General features: G+C 36.9%; 2 long non-coding RNA genes across 4 annotated transcripts; one reads left to right on the plus strand and one right to left on the minus strand.

The window, feature by feature from the left end:
• The first annotated feature begins 514 nt into the window (after positions 1–514).
• LOC104877754 (uncharacterized) lies at positions 515–3,624 on the plus strand. 2 transcript variants are annotated; one of them, XR_784725.3, is made up of 6 exons: positions 523–1,040; positions 1,190–1,406; positions 1,529–1,844; positions 2,111–2,328; positions 2,681–2,905; positions 3,242–3,624. It is a non-coding gene; the product is annotated as an uncharacterized LOC104877754 (long non-coding RNA). The 2 variants fall into 2 exon arrangements; XR_784724.3 differs by having other exon boundaries at positions 515–1,040; positions 1,529–2,328.
• Positions 3,625–10,819: 7,195 nt separating this feature from the next.
• LOC104877753 (uncharacterized) lies at positions 10,820–15,672 on the minus strand. Of its 2 annotated transcripts, XR_784722.3 has the most exons (4): positions 11,820–15,672; positions 11,634–11,712; positions 11,440–11,556; positions 10,820–11,239 (listed from the first exon to the last, which is right to left on the minus strand). It is a non-coding gene; the product is annotated as an uncharacterized LOC104877753 (long non-coding RNA). The 2 variants fall into 2 exon arrangements; XR_784723.3 differs by lacking the exon at positions 11,634–11,712 and having other exon boundaries at positions 11,820–15,668.
• Positions 15,673–17,778: the final 2,106 nt, after the last annotated feature.

The following is a 17,778-nucleotide window of genomic DNA, read 5'->3' on the forward strand; positions in this document are numbered from 1 at the left end:
AAGTTGGCTTTAATGCTTGGAAGAGGACTCAATCAGTTCCATGCCAATGAATTTATATCAAGCTCTTGACTTTTATCTCATACGTACACAAAGCTTCTGTCATTCAAACTTCTCTTTTTTATTTATTATTATTATTATTATTTTAATTTAAGTGTGTTTTAGCTTATTCATAGTCAAATAAAAGATTTTTATTTTAAAATAAAATAATGTGTCTTTCAATTTTTAAATTTTATCTTTTAAAAAATTGTTTATCATATCATCATCAACAAATGAGTGAGTGACAGGCGGACAGTTGAGGCCCAAAGGGGGTGCAGTGGGTTCTTTGGGCCCAGATTCTGGCACAAGAGAGCACATGCTAGCCCAATCATGATTTAGCTAAACCCATGAAAGAAGACTCTATCTTACCTTAAGTTTATTACTATCTACCCAATAACATGGTGTGCTGGATTTGGCATCTTGAGTTGGATTCTAAGCATTATTTTAAGGCTATGTTGCTCGAAAGTGTTAAACAAAGGAGAAAAATTTGCTAAAAAAATAAAAAAAAGTAATAATATACATATTAAGTTGTTTTATTGAAAAAATCAATATATGTATAATAAAATTTATGATAATCCATAATAATTTACAATATTTGAACTCATATTTAATATTTAGTTTATATATATTTATGATAATGCATATATAATAATCTTTTTTGAAATATAGATTCATTTATTGTTTGAAATATTATATGGATTGCTTTATAATAATTTTTTTTTTTTTTTTTGGGGGAATCATTCAATGAATTTTTCTACTTTGGGGCAACGTTACCACACTGGATAGGCAGCCTCATCTCACTTACAGAGCTTGGAGTTCATGAATGCCGTCAATTGAAATCACTACCAAAAGAGATGCGTTCCCTTAAAAACCTGCAGAAATTCTATATCTGGGATTGTCAACATCTAGAGAAAATATGCCGACAGAAAACAGGGGAAGACTGGCCCAGGATTGCTCATATCCCACATATTGATTTCTACACTGATCAGTGAATAACAAGGGAGGTCCGAAATCCCTAACCTTTCTTCTCATTTTTATTATTTTTTCGATCAAAATGCAAGGTTTTCTCATTCTCTCTTGGTAATTCTTTTATATTGGCACTTCATATGTTTGTTAAAATGCCCACATCAGTAAATCGATTTTTTTTTTCCAGACCACATATACAGTCGATGATGATGTACATGAAACTCATCATTTTACTTGGGGTTGAGGCGAGATTTGATATGATATCTCTCCCAGAGGAGCTGATTCAACATGTTTCCATGATCTAAAGTCTCAACATTAGACATCGCTCTGTTTTTGAAACATTACAACACTGGATAGGCAGCCTCCCCTCAGTTACAGAACTTGGAATTCATGGCTGCCAGAAGGTACGTTCCCTCGAAAACCTGTAGATGCTCAAAATCTACATTGAAGTTAATGAGGGCTGAGGTGCTGTGTCAGTTAATGTTTCTCTCCCCTTCATTGAAGTCTCTGTCTATTGGATGCTCAGGTGCTATGATGTCTCCCAGAGGAGCTGCCTCAGCATGTTTCCAGGATCCAAACTCTCAAAATTGAATTCTGCTCTGGTTTTGCAATATTACTGCCCTGGATAGGTCGCTTCACCTCACTTATGGACCTTCATATTTGTGACTGCGCTGAATTGGCATCACTTTCAGAAGAGATGCATTCCCTCAAAAACCTTCTGACACTAAAAAATCTTTCATTGTCGGCACCTGCTTGAAGATGCCAAAAAGAAACATTTCAGGTTCAAGAACACAGAGAGCCATACTTGATGGAGATTTCATCAATATAGAGAGGCATTTCAAGTCTGAAATCCACCCTTCTCATTTCTTATGGCTTCATTTTGATTTAATTTCCTAATTACATGAATTCTATATCTGTAATCCCAGTATGTATTAGCACATAAGTCAAAAGTGATTTTGATTTTTTTTATGTCCACACCTTATTCATTTGATGAAATGCTTAAACAAGTTTGAAATTTTTTCCCTTCAAATCAATTTCTAATGCACCATGAATTGGTAATTGAAGTTTGGAAAGATGTTGGGTTGATTTAATTATTATTTTGTTGCAGATTTCAACTTGCTTAAGACGCTTGTGATTATTTCTTCTTGGCTCAACTTGAAATCACTGCCTACGTTCTTCCATTTCCTACCTCAAAATCACCTACCAAAAGTTTTGGATTGGTTAAAAATTTTCTCATGGCCCATAAATTCGTATCTATCAGATGGCTGATATACAAAGGTCCTGCTTTCCTTAGAAATCAGGTCTACTCTCTGCCATATTTTTCAGGTAATCTGTTGCCTGCTTTTAATCTCTACATCATCTTTCGTTTTGATATCAATTTTTGTCAGGAGTGTCATACAAGTTGTAATTATATTTGTGAACTTTCATATGCACTATCATTTTTTATTGTTTTTTAATATATAACTCCAACCAAACATATCATAGACCAAAAACTTATTATGTCTGTCAAGTAGTTTGTTTTTTTCCCCCTTCATTTGGTGATGTTGTTTTGGGCCTAGATAATTTTTTAGATTAATTAATGCAAATGTAATGTTGTCTAATCAATACAAAAACTAATAGTTGTGAGGCTTGGATACGTGGCTTCCTTGATCAGTAACTGAATTGAGTGTTTCTGTAGGCTGGTGTCTCTATATTTGGAAATTCAGAGAGTTGCAAATTCCAAGGAATTGGAAGATTGAGTCGCTGTCTCTACCATTAGGGCTTCAATGAGTTACCATTCTGGAAATTATAAAAAAAAAACATCAGATTGCCTCATATCTTTGAATCGAAATCACTGCTAGAAGGATGTGCTTCCCAACACTCTCATGGGCTCTTTGACTTTGCCATCTACAATACATCAGAGGTTCATGATCCATCCTCTATTCCTGCTTTGGGGGGCTTCAATTTTTATATTATTTTTCCGTTAATACTCTAAAAATGTTATATTCTATTTTTAATTCTTTTTACCTGAGTCTTATGCATTAGCACACAAGAGAAAAGTCATATAACACTTTCATAATGCAATCATTTTCCATTGTTAGCCATATACTATTTTTCTTATATATAGCTAAGGCATCCAATAAATATGCCTACACTCACCAGAAAAATACCCATCTCGTCATCTCCAACTCTGCTCTTTTGAGTTGCTGCTCATGGCTCCAAAATGATGGGTGTTTTTCCATTTTGTTTTTGTCTTCAGTGAGCTTAGAAGACGAGATTTGAAGGACAGTGTTAGTGGGTTTTGGTGGGAATGTAGATTTGGTGGACCTAATGCTACTGCTGTCTGGTTTTAAGAAAAGAGGGTTGCGGTGACGAGAATGAGGTAATTTTGGGTCGTGAATGGAGAAAGAGACGAATTTGAGGTTGAGGGTTTGATGAAGGAAGCTACGTTGTGTGAGATTATGCTCTGATCCTTGTTTAGAATTTTGGGTCTATTAAATTCACGTATATTGTTTGCCATTCCAACCCTCTTATTGCTTTTGAAGACAATATTATTTTTGTAAAATCCTACCTTCAAAGATACCAATTCCTTGTATTTTTACTTTAATGGTTATAATCTGTATGTGATCTTCTTATTTTATATTTGTATTTTACATGTTCGGAAATTTTAGTTCAGGTGTTTAAGTGTTGCCAAGTCAAAGCAATGCCAGATAGTGATGTACTTGTGACACCTTACTTCTCTAAAGCTACTCGAAAGTGGGGATTGTTGCCTACCACATCTCATTTCTCTCAAGTCGTCGAAAATTCAGTGATGTGTCAATAGCCTAATGTCTTTGTCACAAGTGATTTAGGGATTCAGATTGTTTCTCTGAATTGACATAAATAATATGTTCTGGTTTGGTAACATTATCACACTCAATGGACAACCTCCATTTACTAACATCTTCAAGTTTTTTAGGGAAAAAAACTGTGGAAAACTGTGTTTTGGCTCGCCCATTTGGGCCTAATAGCTTTTTGGTAACCCAACTTTCCATAACCCAAAAAATGTCCACTGTTGCCCAAAAAAATATCCCTTTCATGCACTATCCACTGTTTTATAATTTCATTTCCAAAATTACCCCTCCAGCCTTCCATATCAGCAGCCATCTCCCTCTCCATGTCACGGGTTGTGCTTTTAAATAAACACAAAAATCTTAAACAAGTTAGCAAAACCCACGCAAGACCCGACTCTGAAATTTGGGGAAACCAGGTTAGGGCAAAAGGAGAGAAAGTCACAGAGAGTCCTTAGCTCCTTTCTCTTCTCTCTCTTTTCTCTCTGTTGTGTGAATTTTTCAGTGAAAAATCGAAAGCTTGTAAGCTGTAATCGAAAGTTAGGTTCAGTGCTTTTTTGGTACTTTGTCGGATGGCCCAAGCAGCCAGTAGCAGATACTCAAATTTTATGCTTGGGTTTTACTTGAATGCTCATACATTAGCTGTCATCTTCAAGGTCCATTTGGTTTTAATGCATCTGGATCACGCAGCTGAGCAGAGGAAAGAGGAAATGAATCTGTTACTGGTTTGATATTTTTGGGGCTTAGGTGCTTACGAGTTGTACGGTGTAAGCAAAATCCTCGTTAAAAGTCTAACTTAAGACAACTGGCTCTAAATAGCATATGGCCTGGCGTTGAAAGTGGCTGTAGCCTACAATCTCAAATCAAGGGGTGAGTCCCGTACCATTTAAAAGAATTGTGACCTTCAGTGTCAGAAATTTTCAGTTAAATACAAATGAATTGCATCTTCTTCACTGAATTTTCAGCCTCCGGTTTCATCTTTGCGAGGTGAGATTCACATTCATTTTCCATTGATCGAATTCCCCCTCCTCTGCCACAGCCTGGCTAGGGACTCGGTTAAGTTAAGATGCTAACACTGAATGAAAATTGATTCCAACAATTTTCATCAATCAATTCCTCAAGTACAAAAGCAGATGGTGTATGGTGGATTGCAGTAATAGATGAAGTTGGTTTAGTTTATCCCTCCTTTGATGGGCACAAGGATAAAACCATCTATTGCTGGGCAAGGTAGCTAGATGCAGCTTTCCCCAGAAGGCTCGAGGTAGCAGAATGTCCATTTTGGTCTCAAGTCGCTCAACATTGCTGAAGTTCCTTTGCAATCCTAATGGAGACTGCCATTGGGCAGTTTGTCTTAATTGCGTTGGAGGCAATGTGTGACCTGCTAACAGCATATCCCTCCTGCAACAACCAAATCCAACAGATGGACTGCATCAGTTTCTGTAAACCATTTGTTGGAGCTCCAGACCATAGCAAATATCTCCAACTTCAATTGGGAGTGATCAGCTTCTATAGAACAATAAAATGCCATACCATATTATAATTTCCCCTTATATTTTTCCCATTCTCCTAAGCTGGGGCTTGATGAGTTTTTAGACCAAAAGACTTGTGCAAGTAAACATCATCTGGATCAGGCAACAAAAAAAAAAATTACCTGACTCTGTTTCTTGGCTAATGACAATTGAAAAGCCTCTAAAAGAGAACACTAGGAGGATACCTTGTTCAGGGCGCTCATCATGGTCATGAGGGGAGGAGAGTTTATTTTTGCACGGCTTGCTACCTAGGAACATAAGAGGAAAATCAATAATGAAATTGCATTCAATTTCCAAGCCATGCAACAGAGCTTGAGAATTAATTCACAACCAAATCAAGAATCTAAAACACAAAATTATGTTATTTGCAAGTAAACCTCATCCAATTTGATGTATCCAAATGGTAATTTAGGGTCACTCTCATCGATCATTTGCTTCAGAAGTTTTCCCAGATGAGTTTCAGTGTCATTGCCAGTCCATCCCCATTGTTCAGCTAAATTTAGCATTTCTGTAAGGTAGGAAGCATTATGGCAGAGATTATCAAATACAGTGGTTTTGCTTTTAAGTTGCTTAGGTACTACCTTAATGACCTTTAGGTACTACCTTAGTGGCCTTCAGGTACTACCTTAAGGGACCCTAGGTACTACCTTAGCTAAACTTCAACCCAACCTCTCCCAAGCCTTTGTTCTTCATTTGTGACCCTTAGACCATGCCATTATATGCTTCTCTTGAGTCCTCAAGTGGTCCACCAATGGTTTTTTGCTACTGTTCCTTAGGTACTACCTTAGTGGCCTTAAGGTACTACCTTAATGGCCTTCAGGTACTACCTTAAGGGACCTTAGGTACTACCTTAGCTAAACTTCAACTCAACCTCTCCCAAGCCTTGGGTCTTCATTTGTGACCCTTAGACCATGCCATTATATGCTTCTCTTGAGTCCTCAAGTGGTCCACCAATGGTTTTTTGCTACTGTTGCTTAGGTACTACCTTAATGGCCTTTAGGTACTACCTTAGTGGCCTTCAGGTACTACCTTAAAGGACCCTAGGTACTACCCTAGCTAAACTTCAACTCAACCTCTTCCAAGCCTCGGGTCTTCATTTGTGACCCTTAGACCATGCCATTATATGCTTCTCTTGAGTCCTAGAGTGGTCCACCAATGGTTTTTTGCTACTGTTGCTTAGGTACTACCCTAATGGCCTTTAGGTACTACCTTAATGGCCTTCAGGTACTACCTTAAGGGACCTTAGGTACTACCTTAGCTAAACTTCAACTCAACATCTCCCAAGCCTCGGGTCTTCCTTTGTCACCCTTATACCATGCCATTATATGCTTCTCTTGAGTCCTTAAGTGGTCCACCAATGGTTTTTTGCTACTGTTCCCTAGGTACTACCTTAGTGGCTTTAAGGTACTACCTTAGTGGCCTTCAGGTACTACCTTAAGGGATCCTAGGTACTACCTTAGCTAAACTTCAACTCAACATCTCCCAAGCCTCGGGTCTTCCTTTGTCACCCTTAGACCATGCCATTATATGCTTCTCTTGAGTCCTCAAGTGGTCCACCAATGGTTTTTTGCTACTGTTGCTTAGGTACTACCTTAATGGCCTTTAGGTACTACCTTAGTGGCCTTCAGGTACTACCTTAAAGGACCCTAGGTACTACCCTAGCTAAACTTCAACTCAACCTCTTCCAAGCCTCGGGTCTTCATTTGTGACCCTTAGACCATGCCATTATATGCTTCTCTTGAGTCCTAGAGTGGTCCACCAATGGTTTTTTGCTACTGTTGCTTAGGTACTACCTTAATGGCCTTTAGGTACTACCTTAGTGGCCTTGAGGTACTACCTTAAGGGACCCTAGGTACTACCTTAGCTAAACTTCAACCCAACCTCTCCCAAGCCTCCGTTCTTCATTTGTGACCCTTAGACCATGCCATTATATGCTTCTCTTGAGTCCTCAAGTGGTCCACTAATGGTTTTTTGTTAATGTTCCTTAGGTACTACCTTAATGGCCTTAAGGTACTACCTTAGTAGCCTTCAGGTACTACCTTAAGGGACCCTAGGTACTACCTTAGCTAAACTTCAACTCAACATCTCCCAAGCCTCGGGTCTTCCTTTGTCACCCTTAGACCATGCCATTATATGCTTCTCTTGAGTCCTCAAGTGGTCCACCAATGGTTTTTTGCTACTATTCCTCAGGTAGTACCTTAGTGGCCTTAAGGTAGTACCTTAGTGGCCTTAAGGTAGTACCTTAGTGGCCTTAAGGTAGTACCTTAGTGGCCTTCAGGTACTACCTTAAGGGACCCTAGGTACTACCTTAGCAAACTTAAACTCAACATCTCCCAAGCCTCGGGTTTTCCTTTGTCACCCTTAAACCATGCCATTATATGCTTCTCTTGAGTCCTCAAGTGGTCCACCAATGGTTTTTTGCTACTGTTCCTTAGGTACTACCTTAATGGCCTTAAGGTACTACCTTAGTGGCTTTGAGGTACTACCTTAAGGGACCCTAGGTACTACCTTAAGGTAAATTTCAACTCAACCTCTCCCAAGCCTCGGGTCTTCCTTGGTCACCCTTAGACCATCCCATAATGTTGTTCTCTTCATTCCTCAAGTATTCCACCAATGGTTTCTTGGGACTGTAGCTTAGGTACTACCTTAAGGGCCCTTAGGTATTACCTTAGTGGCCTTGAGGTACTACCTTAAGGGACCCTAGGTACTACCTTAAGGTAAACATAAACTCAACCACTCCAAAGCCTCGAGTCTTCCTTGGTGACCCTTAGACCATCCAATTATGTGGTTCTCTTCATTCCTCAAGTGCTCCACCAATGGTTTCTTCGGACTGTAGCTTAGGTACTACCTTAAGGGCCCTTAGGTACTACCTTAGTGGCCTTGAGGTACTACCTTAAGGGACCCTAGGTACTACCTTAAGGTAAACATGAACTCAACCACTCCAAAGCCTTGGGTCTTCATTGGTGACCCTTAGACCATCCAATTATGTGGTTCTCTTCATTCCTCAAGTCGTCCACTTATGGTTTGTTGGGACTGTAGCTTAGGTACTACCTTAAGGGCCCTTAGGTACTACCTTAGTGGCCTTGAGGTACTACCTTAAGGGACCCTAGGTACTATCTTAAGGTAAATTTCAACTCAACCTCTCCCAAGCCTCGGGTCTTCCTTGGTCACCCTTAGACCATCCCATAATGTTGTTCTCTTCATTCCTCAAGTGCTCCACCAATGGTTTTTTGGGACTGTAGCTTAGGTACTACCTTAAGGGCCCTTAGGTACTACCTTAGTGGCCTTGAGGTACTACCTTAAGGGACCCTAGGTACTACCTTAAGGTAAACATAAACTCAACCACTCCAAAGCCTTGGGTCTTCATTGGTGACCCTTAGACCATCCAATTATGTGGTTCTCTTCATTCCTCAAGTCGTCCACCTATGGTTTCTTGGGACAGTAGCTTAGGTACTACCTTAAGGGCCCTTAGGTACTACCTTAGTGGCCTTGAGGTACTACCTTAAGGGACCCTAGGTACTACCTTAAGGTAAACTTGAACTCAACCTCTCCCAAGCATCAGGTCTTCCTTGGTGACCCTTAGACCATCCAATAATGTGGTTCTCTTCATTCCTCCATTAAAGATTAAACTTGTTATCTCTATGAATGAACTTAAACTTCATATGAGGGGGAACGGGTTTGAAGGTGTTGAGCTAAGAAACATCCATGATGCACTAATTTTCACTAATTATTTAATTTTCACAATTGTTAAACATGGTTTTAGGTCTCTATGAACACGTTGATTCATGGTGCTCAATTTCCTTGAAAGGAAAAAGAAAAAAATTCATGGTTCTGTTTGTCTAAGATTGCATCTAAGGATTTCATTTTTCTTGTGTGCTTTTCGGTAATTATTTTCTGTAGAAATTTGAAGATCTAGATATGTGTACTCTAGAAGAATTATAGGATTCGATTTGTCCTGATCATGATCATGTGCAAATTTTGGTTTACTGATTTTAGTTTTCTTTCAAAATTTTCTTGTTAGGAAATCTCAAATTTCTCTTTTTCATGTGCAAGTATTTCATAAGCATTGAGCAAAAGTCATCAGAAACCCAACTTGTGAATTGTGATGGCAGGTACACCCATACACTTATCGGAATGAGAACCAGTTCTTACACTTTAACTTCCATCAAGACCCATATGCAGAATATGATTATTGGATAAACAAGATAGGAGTTGATGGACTCTTCACATATTTCACTGGCAGCCTCCATGACTTTCAGGAATGGACCTCTCCTCTCTCTCAAGATGATGGTGATGATGATGGCAATGCTGCTAAATTGTTTCATAAGATTGCAACTTTAGTCTCTCCCTACAAGAAGGGATGATAGTGTAAAATGCAACTTCTCAAGACTGTAGCTTAGGGTAGAAATCTCTCCGATAAAATTATAGATTTCACACATCCTGCCTAGCTAGTTGTATGTTGGTCACTACCCAAGTACTCAAAACTATCCAATCTAATCAAATGCAGCTTGTTCTTTGAAACTAAGTTTCCGGTCTTCGTTAGAAGCTCAACTCATTTTCTAACATTGCTTTTTGCAATATAGATGGATTTGCCATGATCTATACTTGCTGAAGTGGTGTTTGTTTTTCGGTTGAGCTTTTTCCATTTACCTATAAAAACAAACACCACCTCATTTATTTGAAATCATAACTATATGTTGTAGCAAAAATACCAAGATATTGATAAGGAATGCATTTCTTTGTTTCCGTTAATTTTCCATTTCTTGGGAAATTATAACTCTATTTGGTAATTATTTTTAAAAAATAATTTTAAATTTTGGTTTTTTAACAATAATTTTTTAAAACTAATCACTAATGTTTTATAGAATTGTATACCTAATTTTAAATTTATTTTTAATCTTTTTTAATATGTTTTAAAAATAATTTTTATATCTAATATTTTATTTTTTTTATCATTCTACATGTTCATATAATTATTGTTTTAAACAACCATCAAAAAACAATTAAAAAATATTTTCTCAAAAACACTATGTTTTTTATTTTTAAGAATAAAAAACAAAAAGCAAATTTATGATTGTCAAATGTTTTTTTTTTTTTTTTTGTTCTAAAACATAAAAAATATTCTTAAAAGCATTTGCCAAACAAACCCTATATGACTTTTTCCACCTAAAACATGAAAGCAATGCCCACTTTCTACACTCTTCTCCACTTTTGGAAGTATTCTCCCATCTCAAATGAAGAAGAATTTCTTGACCAAGAACTGAACTCTACTTTTTATCACCACAACTGAGAAGCTGCCCTAAACCTTTTCTCAAACATCATAATTTTAATAAACTGCAGAACTACAAACCATTGTGGACTTAGCCATTAAACATGAAGAATTCAATCCCATATCAAATTGAAGCATTAAGGTGCAGGACTGCAAATAGGGGTAAATAACCGTTAGTGATTAACCAGATAGCCCAAAAGTCGATCACATGGAAACCCAACTCGTGAAACTGCTTTTTAAGTGATTTTTCTACAATGCAACAAAACGCCATGTATGTCTGCAAAACATATATTACAATAATGGTATGTGCATTCCAAGTTAGGATTAAGCTTCCTCTATATTCAATGGGATGTGTCTTAAGATATAGAGGGAACTGAAGGCATACTGACTAAATATCATTATCCAAAGAACAAAATAAACTAAGGAGCCTATTGTGAAGTCTTCATCTTTGATATCTCCTCCAACAGTAATCTGGATTCAGCTGCAAAATCAACTGGAACAACAGCCCTGGCTGTTATCCTCTGCCTTTTCTCGTTCATGTACTCATGTTGTGCAACACTAATCCGGAAAAGCTGAGGGACCCAAATAGCTTCCTTCAATTTCTGTTGGAATAGGTTCTCTTCTCCCTCCTGCAGAGAAGATTGGGTTTTTTAAACATCAGATTTTGAATGGCAGAAGTTCATCATTTAAAAAAAAAAAAAATACAACCCAACTAGGCTACCAAATAAGTAACCAACTACATATGAATTAATGCATCAATGAGCAACTCTTTCAAGTTAACTAAGATTTGGACAAACTCATAGATATTTCAATATTGTCAAGAGTTTACCTGTGATTTCAGCTTATCAAGCTCATCAGCAGAGCACCCAAATATTCTCTCTGCTTGGTCATTGAACAGAGAAAGCCAATAGAAGCCATTGAAGCTCCTTTACATTCAGAATCATACCTGTGAAGAAGAACATATGGTCAGAAACACTTACTACAAGAACTAACAAGGTAATAGGTCACTGGATGATTCCTTACCAGGATATCAACTTTTTTTATTCGCGTGTATCTGGATTTACCAGTACAATACTTTCACTCAATGTTGACAGTGATACAACTAAAACAAGATATGAAGAGAACATTACAAAGAGGACTTCTTATCATTCTCATGTTTTTTAGAATTGCCATAATAATACCAAAATTCAAGAAAACAAGGGGAATTACCTTGGAAGTCTCCAACTTTGAGAGATTTAATTGCAACAATTGGAAATTAATCAGCATTATCCAACAATTCCTGCCCTACATTAGTAGCATGATCATTCCACAAAGAGACCACAACAGAGAGAAAAGAGAGAGAAGAGAGAGAAGCTAAGGACCCTCCATTTGGCACAAAGTAAGAAAACCTTTTTTGCTGTTTGATGTGAAGCTCTATGCATTAAAAAAAGGAAAAACAAATTATAAACTTAATTTTAAAATATATCATAAAAAACAGCTCTCTAGGTGGCAGGAGAGGTGGGTTTTGGTTCAAATAGCTTATACTGCCTCTGGCATCTGTTCTTGAATTCTCCAACTTTGTCTCCCAAACATGTCCTAATTCCCAAGAGCTCATATTGCCACACCTACTCATTAGGGTTTGCATCAGTTTCCATTAACATTTAACTAAAAAGAGTTTAAAAATTCAATCAAGGTCAAACAAAATCAACCATCCCACAGAGCAGAAGTTACATAGATATTCGAGAAAATAAGTCATGTCACAAACTAAGCATCTAATCACACAGCAGAAGTTCAGAAGTTCAGCTTTCCTCAATCCAACCAGCTTTGAATACATGCTTATAGGCTTCTATAATCTGCTCCTTACCACCTTTAAACAAAACCCTTGAACGAATTAAACCAAAAAACCCAGAAAAAAAGAAAAAAAAAAAAAAAAAGAAGCACAGAAAATTAGGATTAAAATCAATCAATCCACACAAAGTGCTAAAAAAACATTAATAAACAAACACCCAACATAAAAACAACAAGCTTTTATTAAAAGAACACAAAAACAAATAAAATAAAAACATACCCACAACTTTATCTTACCTCAAGAACCAAATCCAAGAGCAAAAAAAGAGTTTAAAAATTCAATCAAGGTCAAACAAAATCAACCATCCCACAGAGCAGAAATTACATAGGTATTCGAGAAAATCAGTCATGTCACAAACTAAGCATCTAATCACAGAACAGAAGTTTAGAAATTCAGCTTTCCTCGGGTGCTAAATTGCAATTAAAAATAAAAACACTAATTAATTGTCAATCTCAAGAGAACCTAAATCCCAAAAATTAGGCCAGAAACCTAAATTACGTGCATTGAATAGTTCCAGATGCATGAAATCAATGAAAAAAATTACCAAACAAAAATAGTAATCAGGAAAGACCAAGTAAAGAATACACAAAAATGTACATATTTATCGTTCATTCGTGTGGTCGCCGGAAGAAAAAAAACGGGAATAAAGAACAAAGCTCGAGATTTACAGCTGCGCCTAAACATTTGCTCTCTTTCATTGCAAAGAAACCAACAACAATAGAAAAAAAAATAATCATATAAGTTTCGCCTCATATTTTCCTCATTTACCTCAGTTTTCTGAGCAACCAAACAAAAACTAAAAGATGGACTAGAAAGCGAATCTAACTTGAATAGTGTAAGAGAGCTCATAACAGAGTGGAAATCTCTAAATGAAGGCGAGAACCTGGAGATGAAATCGCTTTATCTGAAGAAATTTGCGGATCAGTAGTACGGCGACACGCGTGAATCGATTACAGCTTACAAGCTTTCAATTTTTCATTGAGAAATTCACACAACAGAGAGAGAAGAGAGAGAAGAGAGCGAAGCTAAGGACTCTCTGTGACTTTCTCTCCTTTTGCCCTAACCTGGGTTCCCCAAATTTCAGAGTCGAGTGTCGCGTGGGCTTTATCTGAAGAAATTTGCGGATCAGTAGTATGGAGACACGCGTGAATCGATTACAGCTTACAAGCTTTCGATTTTTCACTGAGAAATTCACCCAACAGAGAGAAAAGAGAGAGAAGAGAAAGAAGCTAAGGACTCTCTCTGACTTTCTCTCCTTTTGCCCTAACCTGGTTTCCCCAAATTTCACAGTCGGGTGTTGTGTGGGTTTTGCTAACTTGTTTAAGATTTTTGTGTTTATTTATTAAAAGCACAACCCGTGACATGGAGAGGGAGATGGCTGCTGACATGGATGTGGAGGGGTAATTTTGGAAATGAAATTATAAAACAGTACATAGTGCATGAAAAGGATAATTTTTTGGGCAACAGTAGACATATTTTGGGTTATGGAAAGTTGGGTTATGAAAAAGCTATTAGGCCCAAATGGGCGGGCCAAAACACAGTTTTCCCTATATTGTATCATAAGAAAAAGAAAGGAAAAAAAAAGAGTGGAGGGGGAGGGGGAGAGATGGGGGGCTATGTTGTAAACAACAGGGTAGCCTGTGTAAAGCCCCCAGTTTTTACTTAGAGACCTCATTACCCATTAGGAAAAGGGTCAGTGACCTATTATTAATAATGCAAAATTACCCAAAGATGGATATTTGAATTTTTTTTTTTTTTTTGGAGAATTTAAGAATTGTTGACACAATATAGTGAAACTGCATATACAAATATTGGGGTCATTAGTTCACATGACTTAAGCGATTAAGAACATTGAAGAGGAGACATGTTGCTTGATAAGCCCACCTGTCTACATCTTGAGCAGCCACAGTTTGTTGCTCATGAGACTTTTTGGAAGACACCTCCAGGGATAAGATTGAGTAATTTAAATTCCATTAACAGAGTTCCTCTCTTTCATTAGCCTTTAGGCCCTTAGGAATCAAGCTTAAACTCGAAAGATTCTAAAATCTTACTCCCTTCTAACCTCAGGAAAGTTTTGAGAGCTTAGGTATCCACAAATATCTTGGTACATTCTAACAAGTCCTATACCACTTTCCACCATTCAATTTATCCCAAAATAGCATAAATGTCAAGGGGATACAGGAGACCAGAACTAATAAAGGCAATGACATTAAACGGGAGAAAAAAATATCAAAGCATGATAGAAGAGTTAAATACTTAAACAAGTTAGTGTTGGTATTTTAATTATAGTATTCCATTAATACAGTACCAAAATACTGGATGCCATATACTTTTGTCTAACAATGGATGGAATAATAGATATACAAGCACAAGAAATATGTTTCACTAACATGAAAATGAAATTTATGAAAGGTGGCTAGATTCGAGAAATACAAACAGGATAGAACACCTATGAAGCATGAAATATTTTTGAACACAAACTTTAACAAATCCATAACATGAATAAATGTTTGGAACCACCACACTAGATCAGCAATCTGTAGCTTCTCAATATCATAACTGTTACAGCTATATTCGACTTCTAACCATATAAGCTAAGCCTATGTTTTGTTTCTAGAAAGTTTTAAGGAAAAAAAATAGAGCAGAGAAATATAAGAAAAAATTATAAAAGTTTTCTTTTATTTGATTGTCCATTGAAAAGTTGAAGGAAAGAAAATTAAATTGCTAAAGAATGTAATTTCCACTAACTTTCCTCATTTTTTGTTAAGGAAAATGGACACCACCACCACCCCAACCCTTTTCTTTCGTTTTTTTTTTCTTCATCTTTCGCATGGTACCCAAACATGAGAAAACCATTTTCACTAGCATTTTTTCCTTTCCTTTTCTTATTACTTTCCAAGAACCAAACATAAGGTAAGTTTATGACACCCTTTCTAACACAACCATTAATAGACGGCTCAAGGTACTTCTAACAGTGAAAGAAGAATTTCACAAATACTTATAGTAAATTACAGAATAAGCCAAAAGTGAAGATAACATCTATTAATACCTGCCTTCTTCATCTTCCAAATTCTGAAGATGTTGTTTTTCATCTTCACTTAAGTCCAATGCAACTTGGACGTAGGAAAAATTAGAACAAAAAAATAATCAAGCATTCTTTTCTCAGCATCATCATGCAAAATTTTCCACCATAGCATAAAAGGAAATCATGAAGAAAAATAAAAAATGAAAAAATAATACGCATGCTCTCTACAATAATAACAATAAAGGCAAACTACTCCAACAAATTATTAGAAAAAATTGGAAAAAATAAAATTCAGAGAATGGAAATCCATTTTCACCTCCATATAAAATACACCATGAAAAACATTGGAATCTAGTAAAGCTCTAGGTAAAAGAGGTATTTCAGGCCAATTTAAGAGCTCTATCAGAAATTCAAATGCCCATTCTGAAATAGAAAATTTAAAATCTAATTGAAACTTAACTTTGCAATCCGAGTACCATAAAAACATTGAAAAAGTCACACAAATACTCGCATAATCTTATCAATCGAAAGGTTATAATACAAGGTGCAAAACACCAGAATCAGAAATAAGTTTCACATTCTACAAAACTTACACTAAAAAGAGAAAGTTAAAAGGTCACAGACAGTCGAAAATAACCAGAAAATAAAGGAAAATAAAAGAAAAGGGACCTGTTTGGCGATAAGTTCTCTCTTAGAGTGGGATGGGAGTTGGGAGACACTCATCTAATATATAGGGAAAGTTGTGTTTTTTTTCCCTCCCTCTGTTTTCTGGATCTAGGGGTCTCTTTGCTTTTGTGCCATTTGAATTAAATTTCACAAACCCTAAACCCACGATTTTTTTAGCCAGGCTGAAAAATACCACCTTTGCCTGCAAATCGTGATCAGATTACCAAATAGCATCTTATTGTGCCATTGGAATTAAATTTCACAAACCCTAACCCACGATTTTTGAACCAGGCTCAAAAACACCACATTTGCCTGGAAATCGTGGTCAGATTACCAAATAGCATCTTATTGTGCCATTGGAATTAAATTTCAAAAACCCTAAACCCACAATTTTTGAGCCAGCCAGAAAAATACCACCTTTGCTTGCAAATCGTAATCAGATTACGAAATAGCATCTTATGTTTTAAATAAAAAAAAAAATCAAAAAGCTTGGACAGCTCGTGAACAATGCAAAACAACATTTAGCCCAAATTTTTTCTCAACAGCCAAACAAATTGTTAAATGGAAACTCACCTGCGATTACTCCAAAAGGAAGACGAAGCTCCACCGCCGATTCCAGAAACCACCCATGAAAATGCAGGCAAAAGGAGAGAATAGGGCAAAAAGCGAGGAAGTCAGCGTTTCCCCAAATTTTTGAGTCGGGTCGTGGGTTTTGCAAATCCTAACTCTAAAGCTTAATATTTTTGTGTTCAATTATTAAAAACACAACTTCCCGTGCTGACACGGATAAGGAGATGGCTGCTGACATGGTAGGCTGGAGGGGTAATTTTGGAAATGAAATTATAAACAGTGGATAGTGCATGAAAGGGATATTTTTTTGGGAGAATTGTGTTTTGGGCCCAGCTGGGCCCAAAAATTAACAAATGGTCCATCTAACTGACCTAATTAATGATAAGGATATCAAATGTTAACAGACGAAAATGCCCTTTACATTTCCAACTCAAATTGTTGTAAAATAATGGGTTTTACAGCTGGTAAACGTGAAATGCCATGTCACCAGAGTGAAAATTCTGAATCTTCCTAAAAACCACTCACATATACCCTCTCCTTCTACTCTCTTTCTCGCCGGAGTTTCAGTTTCTCCGTTCAACCCCAACTCTTCTCCGGCCAATTCTTACTCGTCCCACCATTCTTTCCTTCAATTCTCACCAGAGTTTGCCCCTTTTCCACCAAAGTTCACTCCTTTTTCACCAAAGCTCACAACTTTTTCCCACCCAAGAAACCATTTTCCGCTCAAACAAACAGGATTTTCTCCTTTTCTGGTTTATGGGATTTCGACATAGTTCCTAAAAAGAGACACTTGAGAGGGAACTAAGGTTTTCTCTGTATACACAAAAGGGTTTTTAGAGAGAGAAAACAGAGTGCAGTTTCACTGAGCCATTTTTGTTTGCTTTGAAGGAAATTTTTTATGTGTTTTGGTGAAGATTTTAGGGCCTAAAGCTTCAGATTATTTGTTTGGCAATGCAGAAAATATATTCTGGGTGAGTTTTTTCTCATCTTCATTTTTGAGAAATTTTTTTCTCGTATATGGCTTTGATTCTCAGAAATTTATTCTAAGGTTTGGATTATGTTGATGAGATTACCTTGAA

Source organism: Vitis vinifera, chromosome 19, assembly GCF_030704535.1.
Source record: "Vitis vinifera cultivar Pinot Noir 40024 chromosome 19, ASM3070453v1".
Classification (NCBI taxonomy): domain Eukaryota; kingdom Viridiplantae; phylum Streptophyta; class Magnoliopsida; order Vitales; family Vitaceae; genus Vitis; species Vitis vinifera.